This window comes from Leptodactylus fuscus, chromosome 1, assembly GCF_031893055.1.
Source record: "Leptodactylus fuscus isolate aLepFus1 chromosome 1, aLepFus1.hap2, whole genome shotgun sequence".
In the NCBI taxonomy this organism is placed as follows: domain Eukaryota; kingdom Metazoa; phylum Chordata; class Amphibia; order Anura; family Leptodactylidae; genus Leptodactylus; species Leptodactylus fuscus.
Window position 1 is genome coordinate 24,148,665 of NC_134265.1, and position 4,862 is coordinate 24,153,526.

A 4,862-nucleotide genomic window follows, 5' to 3' on the forward strand; every position below is an offset into this window, starting at 1 on the left:
AATACACACAGTGATGTCACAGTACAGAGATAATACACACAGTGATGTCACAGTACAGGGATAATACACAGTGATGTCACAGTACAGAGATAATACACAGTGATGTCACAGTACAGAGATAATACACACAGTGATGTCACAGTACAGGATAATACACACAGTGATGTCACAGTACAGGGATAATACACACAGTGATGTCACAGTACAGGATAATACACACAGTGATGTCACAGTACAGAGATAATACACACAGTGATGTCACAGTACAGAGATAATACACACAGTGATGTCACAGTACAGGATAATACACACAGTGATGTCACAGTACAGAGATAATACACACAGTGATGTCACAGTACAGAGATAATACACACAGTGATGTCACAGTACAGGATAATACACACAGTGATGTCACAGTACAGGGATAATACACACAGTGTTGTCACAGTACAGAGATAATACACACAGTGATGTCACAGTACAGGATAATACACACAGTGATGTCAAAGTACAGGATAATACACACAGTGATGTCACAGTACAGGGATAATACACACAGTGATGTCACAGTACAGAGATAATGCACACAGTGATGTCACAGTACAGGATAATACACACAGTGATGTCACAGTACAGGATAATACACACAGTGATGTCACAGTACAGGGATAATACACACAGTGATGTCACAGTACAGGATAATACACACAGTGATGTCACAGTACAGGGATAATACACACAGTGATGTCACAGTACAGGGATAATACAGACAGTGATGTCACAGTACAGAGATAATACACACAGTGATGTCACAGTACAGAGATAATACACACAGTGATGTCACAGTACAGGGATAATACACAGTGATGTCACAGTACAGAGATAATACACACAGTGATGTCACAGTACAGAGATAATACACACAGTGATGTCACAGTACAGGAGATAATACACACAGTGATGTCACAGTACAGGGATAATACACAGTGATGTCACAGTACAGGGATAATACACACAGTGATGTCACAGTACAGGGATAATACACAGTGATGTCACAGTACAGGGATAATACACACAGTGATGTCACAGTACAGAGATAATACACAGTGATGTCACAGTACAGAGATAATACACACAGTGATGTCACAGTACAGAGATAATACACACAGTGATGTCACAGTACAGGGATAATACACACAGTGATGTCACAGTACAGAGATAATACACAGTGATGTCATAATGCATACTATGTTCCTTGAACACTTAATTTCATAGCACAGGTATAGCGTACATAGTGAAATCACAACAGAGGAAAGACGACTATAATGATGTCACCAGCATAGCAGAAACAGGACACATGATGTCACAGTAACATGATGCCCTTGTTGTATCTTCTACCTTGCCAGTTATCCCACAGCTGGGGCTCTCCAGGATGATGGTTGTTATAGTTTTATAACATCTGAAGAGCGGCAGGTTGGGGATCCGCGCAGAGAACTCTCTGCCATACAGGTTTAATACCATCCAGTGAACCAGGTAACAGACGATGATCAAAACGGGTTATTTCTCTGGAAAGCGACAACTCGGTGCTTCTAAAGATAAATAAGTGCAGTTATAAGATCGGAACTTATCTGGAGTGAGACATTAAAGGGATATGACTGCTTCACAGCGGGAAGAAGTTGACTCTTTTTTTGTCATAAGGAACAACCACTTGCCCCTGGATACGAAAGGATAAAAATTCCCATGAGGTGCATCGGGCCGTGCTGAGAGGAAGATGGCTCATTGCTCATTTTAAGTGCTCGCTGGCGAGGAACACTTTCCTTCATTTTTATAGTTCTACCTTTTACAGTGCCGTCTTGGTTTTCTTTGGAGCAGACACATAAAATAATGGAAAACAAAAAGATAAAAGCTGCAGCGAGCGGCGACAAAATAATTACACGAAATGTCAGCCATAATACGTGGATGTATAAAAAGCGAACGGGCTCTATGTAAATGAATCGGAACAGTGGATAATAAAAAAAAGTTCTACTGCTTTCTGGTATACTTAAAGGGGATGTCCAGGACCAGATATCGATGGCCTATCCCAAGGATTGGGGGTCAGATATCTGGCTCCCCCACCGATCAGCTGACATGGCCGGTGGATTTCCACAGTGTATCAACTCTGAGCTACAAAACTACAGTGTATGGAGCCATTTGCTTCCGACTCTGTACACTATGCAGATCCAGTGGTCATGGTTGCTGATCGGTAAGGATGTTGGGTGTCTTACTTCCCCCAATCTGTTATTGATGACCGACCCTAAGCATAGGTTATCAGAAGTGCTTAATTTGGACCGGAATGCATTAGAATTCAGTTTCAGCAAAATGTCTTTTAGCATTCTGGTATTATACCGTATAAAGAAATGTGTCTGATGTGGAATGTGGAACATAAAAAACACTTACTTACCTCTCCTGGCTCCAGAAGGCTTCAGGCATACTTGGTGACGTCACAGATGTCACATGGGCCGGGGCTTGCGTCCTTATGCGTCGTACATCCTCGAAGATGGCCGATATCTGCCAGGAGTGCGCTGGAGCCAGGGAGAGGTAAGTATCATTGTTTCTTATGTTTGTATCCTCCCTGGGTCTCTGATCATTATACTCTGGGGTCCTAAAACACCCCCAGAGAATAATAATTAGGAATGGGTGTCCACTATGGGGCATAATACTGTGTGCAGGGGCCACTATGGGGCATAATACTGTGTGCAGGGGCCACTATGTTGCATAATACTGTGTGCAGGGACCACTATGGGGGATAATACTGTGTGCAGGGACCACTATGGGGCATAATACTGTGTGCAGGGGCCACTATGGGGCATAATACTGTGTGCAGGGACCACTATGGGGCATAATACTGTGTGCAGGGGCCACTATGGGGCATAATACTGTGTGCAGGGGCCACTATGGGGCATAATACTGTGTGCAGGGGCCACTATGTTGCATAATACTGTGTGCAGCAGCCACTATGGGGGATAATACTGTGTGCAGGGACCACTATGGGGCATAATACTGTGTGCAGGGGCCACTATGGGACATAATACTGTGTGCAGGGGGGACTATGGGGCCTGATAGTGTGTGCAGGAATGCCGGGGTAAGGGGTTATCGATTGGTCGGTCAGGGTCTTCGGGGTTGGGGATTTCAATTATTCCAGGGTTCCCCCTAAAAAATTTCTCAATTTAAGCACTGGTTATCAGTATCTGGTCTTGGGCAACCCCTTTCATTTTTCATAATTTTAAGATCTCTGCAATCCATGAATGGTAGCATATTTAAAGGGGTGTCCAAGCTAAATAATTGATGACCTTTCCTAAGGATGAGTAATTAACTAAAGATCAGTTGGCGTGCTCACTTCGGCAGCACATATACTAAAATTGGAACGATACAGAAGATTAGCATGGTCCCTAATTCATGAAGCTTTGCAAAAAATAAATAAATAAATTGGCTGGGGTCATGGCACCCGAAGCCCCCAACCAAGACCTGTAAAGTGTAACCCCTAAAATTTAAGGATTTTGGGACAGTATGGTGATGTTCAATATGGCCACCATTATAATTCTACCAAGGGTGCCAAGATTTCTGTATTTGGCACTTTGATCAATTTGAGAAAATCTTTGTAGATTTCCCCGTTCTATGGGAGCTGTAATGGCGGACACCCCGCTTTCCAAAGAACAGAGGCAACTGAATACAACTTTTTGCAACGTGATACAAGATCTTGTATATGGGGGATGTTCATTTGTTCCTATAAACTGTTGCATTATTCTTTGCGTGTTTCGTTCTCTCCACAACACTTTCCTTTACATCATACTCTCTCTGGATGAAATCTATTTATCCCTGCAATGCCCCAGGCTACCGAGCATTGGTAAGTGAATGGCTGCAGGCACCAGATGAGCTTAACATGCCATACAAATGCTCCAAACAAAGCACAAAAATACAATATTCATCCCCAAATATCAAGCGCTTGGCCGAGCAGAGGTTACCACGCTTATCTGACCCCAGGGGCCTTCTTATAGCATGAGATGTTTCATATGTAGAGAATATATCTCCAACTGCTGCTGCATTCATGGACGTGTCACATGATCTGCGCCATGTGGATAGCAATGGTGGAAGGCATGAAATAGGGTCAGGGGGTTAGGGTTAGTAGCGATCGGGTTCGGAAAAGATCAGATCACCATCGGCGATCGAGCAAATTTCACGATCGGGATCGGATGGAAAATGATCGGAAATCGGATTTTGAAATCTCAAGATCGGCTCAACCCCAAAAAGTGACTTTTCCCATACAGAAGCATTGACTAGGGTTGAGTGATCGGGATCGGGAAAGATCAGATCCCGATTAAGGATTGAGCAAAATGATCGGAAATCGGATTTTAAAATCGATCCTGAAATCTCAAGATCGGCTCAACTCTATTTGCAACTAATGGTCACCAAAGCAAAATTTGTAACATTGGTCCCCAGTGACCCCGGGCATGCAGCTCCCGGTATTGTGACATGCCAGGGTCTACACTTGGCCCTCTCTGAATCCTTGATAGCTGTGGTTGTGGCTATTGCAGTGGTGTCCTTCCATATGCAAGTAGTGGACACAGAAGTGACATCCGATAAGATAAAAAGGGATCCTTAATGTATCATAGTAGGGAAGAATAGATACACATGTAACCTGGTGCCAGTATTACCAGGTACTACCAGTCTTTAGTTGTTGTAGCTGGAATCTTCCTCGTCCTCAGGTGAGACGTGGGGCAACATTTCCAGGGCTCCACTGACTGTTCACCTGTCTCTGATACTGTCTGTGGCTTGTCTTGGGTTCCACTCCAGGCTCTTCGTTGCTCTGTAGACTTCGTTGACTT

General features: G+C 43.7%; 1 non-coding gene across 1 annotated transcript; it reads left to right on the forward strand.

Moving 5' to 3' along the window:
• Positions 1-3,368: 3,368 nt before the first annotated feature.
• On the forward strand, positions 3,369-3,471 carry LOC142190920 (U6 spliceosomal RNA). Its single transcript, XR_012714565.1, has one exon. It is a non-coding gene; the product is annotated as a U6 spliceosomal RNA (small nuclear RNA).
• The last annotated feature ends 1,391 nt before the right edge of the window (positions 3,472-4,862 follow it).